Source organism: Pelophylax lessonae (assembly GCF_965119305.1).
Source record: "Pelophylax lessonae genome assembly, chromosome: 1".
NCBI classification, from domain to species: Eukaryota; Metazoa; Chordata; class Amphibia; order Anura; family Ranidae; genus Pelophylax; species Pelophylax lessonae.
This window is the reverse complement of record NC_138768.1, coordinates 503,345,213-503,363,681: the sequence shown is the minus strand read 5'-3', so window position 1 is coordinate 503,363,681 and position 18,469 is coordinate 503,345,213.

The window sequence follows — 18,469 nt, the reverse complement described above, 5'->3', positions numbered from 1 at the left end:
GGCATCCGTGGTAACCACTGTCCACACCAACGGGCGGAAGGACTTGCCTTCCGCCACCGACGGGGACTGGATCCACCACAGAAGAGCCAATCTGGTCCGGCGACTCAAGGAGACCTCCAGATCCAAGGACTGAGGAAGTCTGTCCCATCTTGCCAGGACCTCCGTCTGGAGAGCCCGTGTGTGGAACTGGGCAAAGGGAATTGCCTCGAAGGCCGACACCATCAAACCCAGGCCCCGCATGCAGGCCCTGAGTGACGAGGACGGATTGTCCCTGAGGGATCGGATTTCGTCCCGCAAAGTCCGGAGCTTGTCCTCCGGCAAGAATACCTTTGCCTGAGCAGAGTCCAGAACCATTCCCAGATAGGGAAGGCGAAGCGACGGAGACAACGCTGATTTTTGAACGTTGATGGTCCACCCAAACTCCTGGAGCGTCTGTACCGTAATGGACAGATCGCGCACAAGGTCTTGACTGGCACGCGATCTCAGAAGCAGATCGTCCAGGTACCCCAGGACCGCAATGCCCTGGGCCCACAGCAGGCCCAGAACCGGTGCCAACACCTTGGTAAACACCCTGGGTGCCGAAGCGAGACCGAACGGTAATGCCACAAACTGGTAGTGGTCCTCCGCGTTAGCGAACCGAAGGTACCGCTGATGACCCTCGAAAACGGGGATGTGCAGGTATGCATCCTTCAGATCTATCGAAGCCAGGAATTCTCCTGGACTCAAGGAGGCCACAACCGAACGGAGAGACTCCATACGAAACTTCCGAACACGCACGAAGCGGTTCAGCGCTTTTAGGTCCAGAATAGGACGCACTTTGCCCTCCTTCCTGGGCACAGTGAACAGATTCGAATAAAACCCCCGAAACCTGTCCCGATGAGGCACCGGGACAATCACCCCCTGAGCAAGCATGTCCTGCACCGCTTGATGCAAGTCCTGCAGACGCCCCGGAAGCAGCTGGAGATTGGAGGGAAAGAATCTGTCCGTCGGCCTGGAAAGGAATTCGATCTTGTAACCTGATCGAACGATTTCCTGGACCCACCTGTCCAAGATCCGGAGCAGCCAAGGTTGGAGGAAACCGCGCAAACGTCCCCCCACCCCAGAAATGGGTGAGGGCGCCCCTTCAGGCAGAGGCGGAGTGTCTCGCCGAACCGGCATTGCCGGACTTCTGCTTACCCGCCCAGGGTTTCTTCTGGTTGCCCTGGGCCTTGAAGGGCTTGCCCTTGGATTGGTTTCCGAAAGGCACGAAAGGACCCCTGAGTAGATCTAGGCGCAGAACCCTGCTTGCCACGGAAAGACTTGTTCTTCGGGTTCTGGGGTAGCATAGTGCTCTTACCCCCCGTGACGCTCTTCACCAGGGTATCCAACGCCTCGCCAAAAAGGCGAGAGCCAGCATAGGGAAAATCAGCAACAGTTTTCCGCGAGGACTGGTCGGCCGACCAGCTCTTCAGCCATATCAGTCGCCGGTTAAGTACCGCGACACTCGAGAGGCGAGCCACCAAGGGGGCCTCATTTAGGGCTGCATCACACAGATACATGACTCCGTGATGGATCTGGTCCACCATTTCCAGTCGTGCAGTCGGCACATCATCGGACACTAGGTTGCTTCTAAGCACCTTAATCCAATCAGCCACCACCTGAGCCACCATAACGGTTGCTCAAACCCGCCACCGTATAGGAATGGCGGGCTAGAGACTCCAACCGCCGGTCCGTGGGATCCCGGAAAACCGGGGTATCCTCAGTAGGAACCAAGGTAGCCTTGTTCAGCACGGCCACAGTGTGATCTACCTGTGGAGGCACACACCATCGCGATTCCGTAGCCGGCGCAAAAGGATAAAGCAATTTGAACTAGGTACCAGGAATGGACGTTTTAACGTGCGCCACATTTCATTAACAGTGTAATGGAATTCCGCTGGGCAGGGAAAAACCTGCCCAGACTTGCGGGTCCTGTGCGTCCCAAATGAGGACACAACGCCTGGGGGACAGGGCTCATCCTCTAAATGTAAGGTTTCCTTAACAGAAACAATCAACTCATCCATGGTCGCCCGTTCTTCGGGTGACCCTGGGGAGGATGTATCAACACCCTCCACCTCAGCTTCCCCCTCAGACCCCCGGGGGGTCCAAGGATGAGCGGGCCCCTGAAAAGGGCACGCTCGCAGCAGCAGCATCCATATCCCCATCTGAATCAGAAAGAGAGAGACAGCCTTGGCCGTTTTCTCGCAGCCCGTTCAGACATCAGCATTTCCATATTTGCCACTAAAGTCGCAACCACAGCAGCCAGATCAGGTCGCAGCGGGGCCACAGGAGAACTGGGGCCCCCCACTAAAGCTGGAGGAAACATGCTTCCCTGAGAATCCATGGCTCAAGATAATAAAAAACTACAGTGCAAAAAAGTAATGTACTGTCCCCTTAAATAGCGCTGCGGAGTGCGCAGCCCACCGCTACTGTCACAGCTATGAAGACCCCCAAAAGGAGAAAGAAACTGAGCCAGAAGCAGTATCCAGAAGAAGACAGAGAGATACACTGCAGAGCCCACAGATCGTTGCTACCTGTGCCGGTCTGAGAGGAAGAGGAAATGCTGCTGGAGGGGGCTGGCCATAAGCCAGACCCCAGGGAAAATGGCTGCCCCATAGGGATGCATAGGAGGCTACGCCAAGATGGCCGCCGACATGCGGCCGAACCGATCGTTCCACCGCCCACAAAATGGTGGCGGATGGCGCCAAAATGAGCTGTATACTCGCCCCAGAGGGGCTATACGCTTGTGCATAGTAAAAAACATGGCGGACCGCGCGATTTTTCCCCCCGCAGCGGTCGCCGCACAACACACAAGTCTGTACCCCCAAACATGCACCTAAGGTGACACTGGGACAGGGACCCCCGGCAAACATACAGATCTGCACACTGCGAACCCCGCAGGGATCGCACAGGGAGTCACACAGGCACAGACATGGGGACACACAGCAACACAGACTGCCACCCCAGGCAGAGGCCCCACACAGAAAGTACTTACCTGTACCCGATGGCGTGGGGGAGCCTCTATGCACGGATAAACCTCTGTCCTCATCTGACGGAGTGCCGTGAGCTAGGGACATGACGCTGCAGCACCGCAGACGAGTCCTGTGAGGTAGCCACCTCACGGCTGCATCCCTGCAGCGAACAGGGATGGGTCGTTCTTAATGCCAGGGTGAACCATAGCTGAACGCTCGATGGCGGGCTGGGGGTCCACCTGACCCTCTGTGCCCTGGAGAACCAGGGCGGCCAGTCCGAATCCCAGCACCGCATGATCCATCTTCATCCGAATAATAAACTAACACTAGAGCTGGTAAAATAAACAGCTAGTAAAGTGAGAGAAAAAAACTGACATTTAAAAGAAAATCAAATAAAAGATTTAGGAAGGCTGAGACTGAAGCCCCAGCACAAGGTAGCCTGACTATTCCTAAGCTAGGCAAACTAAAACTGAGTTGGGAGTGGTGATGCAGGGGGGGTATTGACCAGATGGGACAGCCCCCGTGGGTGTGTATATGCTAATGCCTTTTGTCTTTTGACTAAGTCTATATGCCTAGCTATTCCTACGGATAGGTGGACAATACCCAATAGTGATGACTTAGAGGAGGCGGCGACTGTCGGAGGACGTAAGAGAAAACGGAATTTTTGTAAAATCTTACCTGTAAAATTCCTTTCTCTGAGTCCTCCGACAGTCGCCGCCTCTTCATATTCGTCACATATGGGGTATTAGACTTTGCTCCGAAGGAGTAGCTAGGCAACAGAATATGTTAACAATAAAGCTTTAACATATCCCACCCTCAAGGGGTGGTCCCCTCAGTCAATACCCTCCTACTTCCTGCAACCATATCTCAGTTTTAGTGGAATAGCAGTAGAGTATACATTCAAACCCCAAAAGAGGGGCGGGGGCGGCGACTGTCGGAGGACTCAGAGAAAGGAATTTTACAGGTAAGATTTTACAAAAATTCCGTTTTCTCTTACGTCCTCCGACAGTCGCCGCCTCTTCATATTCGTCACATATGGGGACGTCCCAAAGCAGTGCAAACATGAGGGGTGGGAAACGCATCCGCGCCGAAAGGCAACGCAGTCTCCACATCAAAGAAAGGAACCTTACCAAAGGAAGGAAACCAGCTGGGCAACAGCAAAAATAAGTGCTCAACAGGAGCAACAACCCAGGAAAAGACAAAAAACCAGGGGATACAAAACTTATCCCAACAGCCAGGAGTCCCCAACAAGGGACCCTATGGAACAGCCGCACTAAGAACCTTGCGGCCAAAGGAAGCATCCGCCGATGCCTGAACATCTACTTTGTAGAATTTTGTGAAAGTGTGTACGGTCGACCAAGTCGCCGCCTTACACACCTGGGCTACAGAAGCCCCATGACGACAGGCCCAAGACGTACTCAGAGATCTAGTAGAGTGCGCCTTCACAGGCACAGGGGGAACCTTCCCCTGCAAGGCATAGGCCTGTTCAATGGTCTGCCTGATCCATTTGGCAATGGTAGAGGCGGAAGCCGCCATGCCCTTCCGAGGACCCTCTGGAAGAACAAACAAGGAGTCCGTCTTTCGAAAAGACTCAGTCGATTTAAGGTAAACCCTAATCGCCCGAACAACATCCAGAGAATGCAATCTCACCTCCTTTGGATGTTTAGGCTTCGTGCACAACGAAGGTAAAACAATATCCTCGTTAAGATGGAATTCCGAAACTCGTTTCGGCAGAAAAGAAGGATTAGGTCGCAAGACCACCTTATCCAAATGAACAACCAGGTACGGAGACTTGCAGGACAAAGCCGCCAGTTCCGACACTCTGCGAGCCGAAGTGATCGCCACCAAAAAGGCGACCTTTTTGGACAACATAGACAACGAGATCTCCCTGATCTGTTCAAAAGGAGCACGTTGTAACACAGATAGGACTAGATTCAAGTCCCAAGGGGGCAAAGGATCCCTCCTAGGAGGAACCAGATGCCGCACACCCTGAATAAAAGTGCCAACCAAGGAGTTGGAAGCCACGGGACGTTGAAACAGAACGGCCAGCGCAGACACCTGACCCTTTATCGTAGCCAGCGCCAAACGCTGATCGACACCCGTCTGAAGGAAAGACAGCACACGGGAAACCGAGTACGTGCGGGGTGAAAACCCCCTGGACTCACACCAGGCAAAATAGGCCTTCCAAGTACGGTAATAAACCTTTCCCGAGGAAGACTTCCTCGCGTTGATCAAGGTATGAACAACCTCTGGAGAGAGACCCTTCTCCTTCAGGACCTCGGTCTCAACAGCCAGGCCGTCAAAGCCAGCGACTGTAAAGCAGGATGGTAAATCGGCCCTTGAGACAGTAGATCGTCCCGAAGAGGCAGACGCCAGGGGGCGTCGACCGCCAGATTCACGAGGTCTGCGTACCAGGACCGGCGAGGCCAGTCCGGCGCCACAAGAATCACCGTGCTGCGTTCCGAGTGTAACCTGCGAAGGAACCGGGACAGCAACTGAATCGGTGGAAACGCGTACATCAGCCTGTACTGATGCCACGGGGCCACTAACGCGTCCGACGCGTCTGCCCGAGGGTCGCGCGTCCTTGCCACGAACCTCTTCACCTTGTAGTTGAGGCGAGACGCGAACAGGTCCCCATCTGGAAGACCCCACTTCGCGCACAACATCTGGAAGACAGCCGGATGGAGAGACCATTCCCCCTGATCCAGGGTCTGGCGACTCAGATAGTCCGCCTGCCAGTTCTCCACTCCCGGAATGTGAACCGCCGTTATCGCCGGGACATGAGTCTCGGCCCAAGACAGAATGTCGGCCACTTCTCGAGCCGCTCGGGCACTCCTGGTGCCCCCTTGGTGGTTGATGTAGGCCACCGCCGTGGCATTGTCCGTCTGCACCCGAACCGGGCAGCCCTGCAGCCGGTCCGTCCAGCGATGAAGACAGAGCCTTATCGCACGCAATTCCAGAATGTTGATCGGGAGGGAAGACTCCCCCTCCGACCAGGTCCCCTGGGCGGACAGAACGCCCAGAACACCACCCCAGCCCGACAGGCTGGCATCCGTGGTGATTATCGTCCACGAGATCGGACGAAACGACTTGCCCCCGGACACCAACGGGGACTGGAGCCACCACAGAAGGTTTTCCCTGGTGCGATGACTCAACGAGATCTGAAGATCCAGAGATTGAGGTCGCCCGTCCCACTTGGACAAGATCTCCGCCTGGAGACCCCGCGTGTGAAACTGCGCGAAAGGAATCGCCTCGAAAGCCGAGACCATCAATCCCAGACATCTCATACACGTCCGCAGAGACGAGTTCGGAACGTCCCTGAGGGACCTGACTGCCTCCTGAAGAGTCCTGAGTTTGTCTTCCGGCAGGAAGACCTTCGCCTGCACCGAGTCCAGTATCATTCCCAGATAGGGAAGACGAACCGACGGACTCAGTGTCGACTTTGGAACATTTATCGTCCAACCGAACTCCTGCAGAGTTTGCATCGTGACAGACAGGTCCTTCTCCAGACCCTGACTGGTCGCAGACCGAATCAGAATGTCGTCCAGATACCCCAGGACAGAAATGCCCTGGGCTCTCAATAATGCCAGAACCGGTGCAAGCACCTTGGTGAAGACCCGCGGAGCCGAGGCGAGCCCAAAGGGCAACGCCACGAACTGGTAGTGATCCTCCGCAATGGCAAATCGAAGGTATCTCTGATGACCCTCGAATATGGGGATGTGAAGATACACATCCTTCAAATCGATGGAGGCCATGAATTCCCCCGGAACCAGGGCAGCCACCACCGAGCGCAGGGATTCCATGCGGAACTTGCGAACCCGCACAGAGCGGTTCAGAGCTTTCAAGTCCAGAATTGGACGAACCTTGCCCTCCTTTCTGGGCACGGTGAACAGATTGGAATAAAACCCCCGAAATCTGTCCCGATGAGGCACCGGAACCACCACTCCCTGAGCCCTCAGGTCCCGCACCGCCAGGTGCAGATCCCGCAGGCGCTCTGGAGACAGTTGTAGATTTGAGGGAAAAAATCTGCTCTCTGGCCGAGAGAGAAACTCGATCTTGTAACCAGATCGAACGATTTCCAGAACCCATCTGTCCCGCACACGGGCCAACCAGGGCTGAAGAAAACCGAGCAAGCGTCCCCCCACCCCAAAACTGGGTGAGGGCGCCCCTTCAGGCCGAACTGTTATGGGCCGCAGGTCCGGATTGGCCGGACTTCTGTTTCCCAGACCAGGGTTTCTTCTGAGAGCCCTGACCCTTGAACGGTTTGCCCTTGTAGTGCGGCCGAAAGGCACGAAAGGACCCCTGAGGGGGCCGAAAATTCGCATGCTTCTTCCCAGAAGCCCCCTTAGCCTTGGGGAAATGGGGCAAGAGAGTGCTCTTACCCCCCGTGATCCCCTTAATCAACACATCCAGAGACTCCCCAAAAAGGCGAGACCCATCATAAGGCAGATTGGCTAAGGTTTTACGTGAAGATTGGTCCACCGACCAACATTTCAACCAAACCAGGCGGCGAGACAACACCGCCACGCTGTGCACACGTGCAGCCAACGGAATCAGGTCCAGGTCCGCATCACACAGATACATGACACCCTGGTGGATCTGATCCACCATGTCCAGGGTCGCCGCCGAGGCCGAATCGGCCACTAGGACGCGCCTAAGCATCTGCGTCCAACTTGCGATCGCCTGGGCCGCCATGAGAGAAGCAAATAGAGCTTTAAGCATAGAACCCGTAACAGAATAAGTATGACGGGCAAGAGACTCCAGTCTCCTATCCGTGGCATCACGGAAAACAGGGGATCCCTCTGCAGGAATCGCAGTGGCTTTGTTCAAAACCGCAATTGCATGATCCACTGGTGGAGGCACACACCACCGTTCATCAGTGGCAGGGGAGAAAGGATAACGCAGCTTGAATTTACTTGGTACCGCAAAAGGTTTGCGCAGATCGCGCCATTGATCCTTTACCGCGCGCTGAAAATCAGCATTGCAGGGAAAAACCTGCGGCGTCCTGCGTTTTCTCTGCGTCCCATAAGCCGCCAAGGCAGCGGGGGGACACACTTAGTCCTGCAAACGTAGCGTCTGCTTAATGGAAGCAATCAACTCATCCATGATTGCAAGCTCTTCAGGCGAGCCAGGGGGAGAATTATCAACCCCCTCAACCTCAGCCTCTACCTCAGACCCCGCTAGATCAAGAGAGGAGCGGGACCCCGATAGGGAGGTCCCTGCCAGAACAGCCCCATCACCTTCACCCTCAGAATCGGAGGACAGAGTAACTCTGGGCCGTTTAGTAGATTGAGCAGCCACCAGCATTTGCACCTGGGCAGCAAGGCCAGCCACAATAGTGGCTAAATCCCCCCCTGGGGGGGAAACAGCGGTCCCCTGGCTTTCCACCAATACTGTGGGAAACTTGCCCTCCTGAGAATCCATTGCCCCTGTACGCCAGACAACCAAGGGTTAACTGTCCCCTTTCAGCAAGCGCGGTAAGCGCAGCCCACCGCACACACTCAGGCACAATGAGACCCCCACAGGGAATATACAGACTGAATACAGGCAATGGACAACAGGAATAGAAGGATAAAACCTGAGGAGACCCCGCTGCTGCTGCTGCCTCGACCGGTGTTCCAGGAAAAAGGAAGTGATGCAGCCAGGGCGCTCTATGTAAGCCTATGGAGGCTACAAGAAAATGGCCGCCGTGCATGTAAACCATGCGGCCCGAGCGGGCGCCGGTAAAATGGCGTCGTTTGGCGCCGAAACCGCCGCTCCACAGTGCATAAAAACACACACAATTTCATCCCATTATATGGATACATGTTAGATCGCCGCAGCGATCGCTGTATATGCCCCAACATGCCATTAAAAACATGCCCCACAGCACACAGCTTCCCACACTGCCCAGCCTGACACACACAGTGTCATACAGCTCCCCCCCCCCCTTGCAGCCCACAGCATGCAGCCGAGAGATAGGGAGACAAGCAGTGTGATTTAAAGGCAGGTTACACAGTCCCAGACTGAGACCCCCCCCAGACAGACAGGTCCCCACATAGACACACTTACCTCATATGGCGTGGGGAACCCGCACAGGCGAACAAGCCGCTGCACATGAGGCAGGGAGAGTCGCAATTCAAGACGCACACAATGGCGGTTAAGAAACCGCACAGCGTCCAGTGAGGTAGCCACCTCACCAAACATCCCTGCACCGAACAGGGATGGGTCGTTCACCGTGCCAGGAGCGTTACCTGGCTGAACGCTCGATGTCAGACTGGGAAGCCACTGACCCACGACCTGCGATCAGGGGGATCAGCCCGAGACCCAGTCCGCATGATCCTCTTCGTCCGAAGAACTAACTAATGCTGACAAAAACAACAGCTAAGTAAAGGTAGAGAAAAAACTCAAATAAAATATTAAAAAGAAGAAAGAGTCTGGGACAAAAAGTCCCAGCACAGAGAGAGCCAGCCACTCCTGACAAGCTAGACATTAAAACTGGGATATGGTTGCAGGAAGTAGGAGGGTATTGACTGAGGGGACCACCCCTTGAGGGTGGGATATGTTAAAGCTTTATTGTTAACATATTCTGTTGCCTAGCTACTCCTTCGGAGCAAAGTCTAATACCCCATATGTGACGAATATGAAGAGGCGGCGACTGTCGGAGGACGTAAGAGAAATAGGGTTTCCGTCCGTCCAGATTTGACGGATCGGATGTCAGTGGACATGTCTCCGCTGACATCCGATGCCCCATAAAGATGCATGGGGTGACCGTTCAGATCCGCCTGAAAAACTGACAGGCAGATCTGAACAGTCCGCCTGTGTGAAAGAGCCCTTATAAATAAATCCTTCAGGACACAGCCTGGAATGGTCAGGATTTACTAACTAACTGTATTAAATGCTGTCATGTTTACCCCCCAACCCCCCTCCCTCCACTTTGTATCTGTGCACTGCAACTGATGCCCTGACCACAGTTGATTGGGCACCTATATGGGGAGCCTGGGAACCTAGGGAGGAGAAAGACCTACCTGGTCCGGTCCTGGCCAGCTCCGCTCTGATCGGTGGCTGTAGCTGCGGCCTGCGTGACAGGACAGGAGCACTCTGCTGTCGGCTCCACTGTGCAGTCCAGTCTTGGCTATGTCTACCCCGAGGCCCTCCGTCACACACCATTCACAGGCAGCATAGGGGCGGGGCCAGTGCGTCAGTTGAGCTCAAGGCCCCTCTCTCCTCGAGAGCAATAAGTCAGCTGCAGCACAGTGCGCGGCGCCGATGCCAGGTCCGGCCAGATCCCGGCTTTTGTGCACAGAAAGTCACTGAGAGACCGTCAGACGCAGCGGACCAGACCGGTAGATTTACAGCGGTCAGCGCCGATGGGGCTCCCAATTTGCGGCTTAAGGGGCAGCTCTGCTTTGGGCCCCTAAAGATTGACAGGGCCCTGGGCAGCAGCCCTCCACCCCTAGCTTCTTCGCAACAGCAGCACAAGGTAAGGGGGTGCACTATGATGTAAGGGAGGTGCACTGTGATGTAAGGGAGGGTGGGGGGGGGGGCTCTGGATATCTAGTCCAACAGCTACAAGCAACCCTTTGATACCACTATATCTAATACTAATACTGCAGATACAGCCCACAAGGAAATGGAGTTTGACATCCCTGGTTTAGATCATAGGACTTAATGATGACTGGTCAAATCCACCTATCAATAGTGAAGTGAGCAGCAGAGAGCCACCTGCAGGATCATTTGGAAAGGACAATGAAGGAATCCAATTGCTGAAAGGAGGCTGTAGCCAAGGGGCAGTCTGTCACAGTGTTTGCCATGTCAAGATGGTGCAGAGAAATTGCCTTGGGAGGTTTTCAGAAGGACCTAAGAATTGAGGGCAACATTTTGGTTGAGGTGGAAGGAGGAAATCACCTTAGAGGATATAGGCCTTTAGGACAACCTTGTCCTTTTGTAACACTAGGAATGGCTCTTTACAGTATAAGGCTGCTAACTGTAAAACCTCACCATGTAGAAGTGATAGAAATATAAAAGGCAACCGTGCAAATTAGGTCAGACAAAGGTTCAAGGGCAGCCTTCGAAAGGCAAAAGATTCCGGTTTAGGTGTAACTCCACTTTTGTTGAGAAAAAAAAATATTCCCCTTTGGGTGATCTATGTACATTGCAAGGATTTTAACAACCTTTGTGACAGATTCCTACCTTTTGTTATTCTGAAGAAATCACTGTTTGTGCCTCTGTGTTGAGTGAGTCTAATGGGATTGGTTTCATAATTATCAATCAGCTGTGCAGCTGCAGAACACTAATGAGGAAAGCTGCTGGGTCTACATCTCTTCAAATGTGTTTTTATTGGGAGTATCTCACCCAAAAACATTTTTGTTGCAGGGGATGCCTGAAATCTGACATGCATCTTTGGCACACATCTGGGAAAATTAGTGACCCAATCACACAAGCAGGAAACAAGGTTTCTGGGGAGTGTTCAGTACATATTCTATGTACAGAACAACTCCAGGTAGCCATTTGCATTGCATTTTCAGAAAATTACAGAGGCTGCAGATTAAAAAGGAAAGGTCATTTTTAATAACATTCAATTATGACTTGTGTCGCAATTGTATACACTATATTGTTTTTTTCCCCATGAAATGGAGTTACCCTTTAACTACCTCCCACCCGGGCCATAGTACATATATGGCCGGGCGGGAGTCTCGTCCTTCTGAATGGACGTTCCGGGGACTTTTCTTTGGGAATACTCTTCCCTATTGTGATCACCTTGATGCACTTGTCCAAGGAGGGACCAGCCAAGGCATTCTCCCTCAAAGGGCACCTGCTTGAGACATTTCTTGCATTAGATTTTCAATTACTTCAATTTTAGCCAAAGGAGCCTTCACATATGGACAGAGGCAGCTTATCATGAAGATCTGGTGAATCTTTTTCGGCAAGCTATTTAAATAGTTGTGTCGGGTCACAGGTTAAAGGATCTAGCTCATGGTGAATGGAGGGATCCATTAAGATGAATGTGTGAACTCAGGTTATGCTTATAGTCCAGACAGCTAAGAGTTGGCAGATGACCACAGAAGCAGACCGAGGTTACATTGAGAGTTTCACCAAGGGAAAATGGGATCTTAAAGATGGCCTCTAACCTTTTATCCACTGGGTCTTCAACACAGATTACCCTCCATAGGGACCTTTGGTGTCTTGTTAAGAGAAGAAAAAGCTGGGTCCACCACAGGGACTGTCCATTTAGTCCTGAAACAGTCCTAAATAGGTCATAGTTGAGCATAAAGCGCTTTTTAGGATGAGGATAGTCATCAGAAGACTAGCTCTAAAATTAAGTGGACTGGGAAGGTGTTAGCCGGTTTGGGCATATTTAGAAAACCCATGCTGAAGACCATAGGCTGTAGAGGGTGCTCCAATATGAATCAAAAGCATACAGCATCAGTAAGGGTAGCAATGGTCCCCTTAAGCTTGGACAAAAACCACCACCAAAAGGGGTCTCTTTCGGATTCTTCAGAAGGGGGGGGGGGGGGGATGTTCTTGGTCTACATTCCCTATCAGGCAGTCTATTGGCACCAGAAGCAAAGTCAGATGCTGACTCGTATTCGATATCAAGCCAAAAACATTTCGTTTTGGATAGAGTGGAGAAGGATACAATGCTTTGTCAGTTTTTTACTGATATCCAGAGCTCAGAGACTAAAGCCCCGTACACACGTACCGATCGACGGCCGAACGATCGGCCGTCTTTTGTCCAGGGCTGTCGGTGTCTGTTGAAAAGTGCAAAAGACTGCACAAGAATTTTGTCCGCCGACTACAGCCGACTGCAGAAGTGATGTCATGTAATGGTTAACTTTCCCTGTGTTTTTTCTTTTCTGTGCATGCCCAGTCTTGCAAATCTGCTGTCTGTCGGCCAAATTCTGTACTGACTGGTGAACAATCGGCCGCTCTGGTGTCGGCATACAAAAAATTTCATGCTTGCAAGACAGATTCTTTTCGGCCGAAAGTGCAGTCGGCTGTCGGAAGCATCATACTAACAAGCCTACAATCGGCAGATCGGTCGTCGGCCGAAGCTTTTTGGCCGACGATCGGTACGTGTGTACGGGCCTTTACCCTCAACTTGCTGACTTTTTAGCAAACAACTGGAAGTGAGGCCATTTTTCCAACAGCAACAGAGATTTGGGGGGGGGGGGGGGGGGGAGGCCAGAACTGGTAAAACCAATGTTACGTGGACAGGAAGTGGAAGTAAATCAACAGAGCCTAAATAGCTGTGAAACCCACCCAAAATGAGTTTTAATCCTTCTTCACTCCATCCAAAACTAGAAAAAAAAAAAAGTTTTGAACTTAACATACTTCAAATCTGCAGCAGTTGTCATAAGCTGAAATTTCAGATATGCTACACTGACCCTTTCAATATCAGCCTCTTTTTTTTTTTTTTTTTTAATGTGTAACGTACAGTTTAAACTTCTTTTGGGGGTCTAGATTTAAACAAGTAAAAATGTGAATGTGATTAAAAAAAAACATTACTCATGATAAATATTCTACCTTTCATTCTCCAGAACTAGTCACCATGTACAATTTTATTACTTTTTTTTTAGAAGTAGCCTCCTGTATATTTTTTTTCATGTGGAAGGTTACAAATTAACATGTTCCTTATTAGAAATAGAAGCACTTTCTACATGTCAGAAAAGTGTAAAACTTTATTACAAACTTTATTTTATTTTTTTTTTTTTTTACTCTTTCATCAGTATACAACATCTGAAAGACTCAAGAAGTAATATAGTTATAAAAGCTTACATGTATTGCTACAACACAGGTATATACAGGACAGTTCGCAAAAAAAAAAAAAAAAAATCTATTAAAAGGGTTGGGATTATGGTTTTCATTATTCTTATAAATTCCAAATATTCCAGCCAGCTGAGTTTGACACTTGTATAAAATTATATTTAGAAAAAAAAAAAAAAAATGAAAAACCATTAAGAAATAGTTGAGGCACTCCAACACAGGCCATGTTAGGCTCACATTTCTTGTTGTAGGTTTGAAATGCTCCTTTGATTTGTGGGTGTTTAAGAGTCCTTTTTTTTTTTATTTATTTACTGATATGGAATGGTGAGATAGTCATAAAATTATCTGAATTCTGGTCTGTCATTTTAATGTGATTTCCCTCATAAGAAAATCCCATTGTTACATCTAAACCAGGACCGCAGCATATCTTTCCTAAAACCAATGACTACCTGGGTAGTGACAACATACCTAGAAGTTACCAGCAAGGCATCCTTACACCTATATGTCCCTTACAGCTAGGTTTTATAGTAGGGGGAAATGCTTACTGATCCCGATAAAATTCCCTGTTCCAGGCTTTTTCTTTTGCCAGTCAAGTACCCCAAAAGCCTAGGGATTTGAGGTTATCAGCTTAAAGGAAATCAGACATGAAGAAAATATGGAATTTGCTATCACACTGACCCTCTAGCACAATTGGTATTGAAGAGGTCTGTAGATTAGGATTTCTGACTTGTGTGTTCTTTATCAAGGACCCCTAATATTGAAACCAGTGGGTCTGCATAACAGACTTGCATTTTTTTTTTTAAGAGGTCAGCAATGCTCTCCCTCACATTTACTGGTAATTTGCTTTAAAGCATACCTTTTATGATAGAAATGGGGTAAGACCAAAATTGCTCCTTGGCTAAATGTATCTGGATACGGAACTTTTGAAGTCACAGACCTGAATTATGTATGCTGTGAACGAATACCAGAAAAGTATTAGAAGTCCTCATCACTACATACTTGTTCTAGATTAGCGACTTAAAGCACTGAAGCCACTGGGGGACAGGAAACTAAAAATCCCATTAGGTGAGGTCAGAGATAGCCTGCATAATTTTCTCTTGGCAGTTACACTTTAAGCAGAAAGTCAGTGTTCAGATCAGCTGTTACTCCTGTTCAGATGCCAATCACATAATAAGATGTCTAGGCTTTTGGTCAGACAAATCAGCACAAGTGGCAGCTCTGTCTAGGACAGTGGCTCTCAACTCCGGTCCTCAGGACCCACTAACAGGCCAGGTTTGCAAGATAACTGAAATACATCACAGGTGATATAATTTGTTGCTCAGTGATTGCAGTACTCTAGTCTGCATCTCCCCAAGGTAATACTTAAAATCTGGCCTGTTAGTGGGTCCTGAGGACTGGAGTTGAGAACCACTGGTCTAGTAATTCTTGTTATTAATTTGTTACTCTTTAGGCACACCCACAAGAACATTAACAAAGCTTTAGGATTACAGTTAAAGCTCAACTTCAGGAATTATCTGTATTGTATAATACATTACATTAGTCCAGCTTGGCACAATAGAAGTAAGCATATCATGATGGGCAGCTAGAGAAGCAGCTACTGCAACACTGAATTCTTCAGCATCCTGCACAGATTCTATGCAAGGGGCTGCCCCATCGCACACTGACCAAAAGGGGTGTCTTTATGAGCACCACTGCCATTCATAGTATAATTTGTATTTTCTTCCAATGAATGTAAGGTGTTCTCTGATTGGACAAGGTGGAGATTCTTAAGTCACCACCTCTTCTCTCTATCTTGTCCAATAGAAGAACTTGTGTTTATTAACTGCCTCCCAGCCCTATAAGGGCTCTAAAAGCCAGGGGGGCGGGGGTGGGCATTCGGGTCACCGAATGGGAGCGTACTCTTAGCACGGTAGTTTTAACGGGGCCGCATATATATGTGGCCGCTCGGTGTCAAGGCCCACCCGCTGAGCGACTGCATATATGTGGCGTCTAGGGATAAAAATAAAAAATTATAATATACACACACACACACACATTATATATATATATATATATATAGATACACACACACAATAATCTATATCACATACACATATATACAGTATCTCACACAAGCACACCCCTCACATTTCTGTAAATATTTGATTATATCTTTTCACGTGACAACACTGAAGAAATGACACTTTGCTACAATGTAAAATAGTGAGTGTACAGCTTGTATAACAGTGTAAATTTGCTGCCCCATCAAAATAACTCAACACAGCCATTCATGTCTAAACCGCTGGCAACAAGTGAGTACACCCCTAAGTGAAAATGTCCAAATTGGGCCCAATTAGAAATTCCCCCCCTGGTGTCATGAGACTCGTTAGTGTTACAAGGTCTCAGGTGTGAATGGGGAGCAAATGTGTTAAAGCGGTAGTATCCCGCTTTTTGACACTTTTACCTACAGGTAAGCCTATAATAAGGCTTACCTGTAGGTACAAATAAGATCTCCTAAACCGGCATGGTTTAGGAGATATTTACAGTGCATGCAGCCGCTCTCGCGAGCGGCGCATGCGCTCTGAAGGTCCGGGGGGACCTTTAATTAATTTGCCGGGAGCTTGCCGGAAAATCACTCCCGCGCGCATGGCGGAGCCGCCGAACCGGAAGAGACGGCGAGGGATCATGGCAGCGCCCGCAGCGATGTCCAGGGGTCCGTGTCGGGGCTTCGTTCTAAGGCAAGTTACACATAATGGGCTAGTATGCGATGCATACTAGCCCATTATGCCTTTGTCTTGCAGGTGTTTTTTTTTCCCAAAGGGTTTACAACCGCTTTAAGTTTGGCATCATCAATCTCACTCTCTCATACTTGTCACTGGAAGTTCAACATGGCACCTCATGGCAAAGAATTCTGAGGATTGGAAAAAAAATTGTTGCTCTACATAAAGATGGTCTAGGCTATAAGAAGATTGCCAAGACCCTGAAACTGAGCTGCAGCATGGTGGCTAAGACCATACAGCAGTTTAAAAGGACAAGTTCCACTCGCCATGGTCGACCAAAGAAGTTGAGTACATGTGCTCAGCGTCATATCCAGAGGTTGTCTTTGGAAAATAGACGTACGAGTGCTGCCAGCATTGCTGCAGAGGTTAAAGGGGTGGGTGATCAGCCTGTCCGTGCTCAGACCATATGCCGCACACTGCTTAAAATTGGTCTGCATGGTTGTCTTCCCAGAAGGAAGCCTCTTCTAAAGATGGTGCACAAGAAAGCCCGCAAACAGTTTGCTGAAGACAAGCAGACCAAGGACATGGATTACTGAAACCATGTCCTGTGGTCTGAGGCGACCAAGATAAACTTATTTGGTTCAGATGGTGTCAAGAGTGTGTGGCAGCAACCAGGTGAGGAGTACAAAGATAAGTGTGTCTTTCCTACAGTCAAGCATGGTGGTGGGAGTGTCATGATCTGGGGCTGCATGAGTGCTGCCGGCACTGGAGAGCTACAGTTCATTGAGGGAACCATGAATGCCAACATGTACTGTGACATACTGAAGCAGAGCATGATCCCCTCCCTTTGGAGACTTGGCCGCAGGGCAGTATTCCAACATAACGACCCTAAACACATCTCCAAGACGACCACTGCCTTGCTAAAGAAACCCTATTAGGCATTGTGGGGCATCCTCAAACGGAAGGTGGAGGAGCGCAAGGTCTCGAACATCCACCAGCTCCATGTCGTCGTCATGGAGGAGCGGAAGAGGACTCCAGTGGCAACCTGTGAAGCTCTGGTAAACTCCATGCCCAAGAGGGTTAAGGCAGTTCTGGATAATAAATGGTGGCCACACAAAATATTGACACTTTGGGCCCAATTTGGACATTTGCACTTAGGGGTATACTAACTTTTGTTGCCAGCGGTCTAGACATTAATGGCTGTGTGGAGTTATTTTGAGGGGACAGAAAATTTATACTTGTTATACAAGTGTCATTTCTTCAGTGTTGTCACATGAACAGATATAATAAAATATTTACAAAAATGTGAGGGGTGTACTCACTCTTGTGAGATACTGTATATATACACTGCCTGGCCAAAAGAAAAATAATCTTTAATACTTTTCAATAGGATGATGCATATGTATAATGTAGTGGTAGATGGGGGATTATATATACATATACACACACACAGTTGGGCTCATGAGTTTACATACCCTGGCAGAATTTATGATTTCTTGGCTATAATATATATATATATATATATATATATATATATATATATATATATATATATATATATATATATATATATATATATATATATATTTACAAGCGGTTCTTTAAAATGGCAGCATTACGGTGGCCAGTGTGCAGTGAGGCAGCCACTCCCGCAGGCCCAGAAAATCGTGGCTGTCACTGTAGTAGCACAAGTATGCAATACCAATCATCATTCCTGTAATTTAGCTTTAAACATTAGTCTACCCCAAGCATGTTCTATTTAAATGTTCAGCAATGCTGCTCAAATGTCTCTATACCGCCATATGTGTAAATTCATTTAAAGTAAACAAAAACACATTTCTGTCTAAATATATATATTTATAAACACTTAATGGTTGAGAGCCAGTGCACACCAGAATGCAGTGCAGGAAACACGCATTCCGTGCACGTTTCCTGCACCTCGTTCCTGCACTTGCGATCTGCAGTGGGTGTCAGTGTTAATGACACCCTAAAAGCAGTGCATTTGCCTGGCAAAGATCACATGGTACAACAGTACCA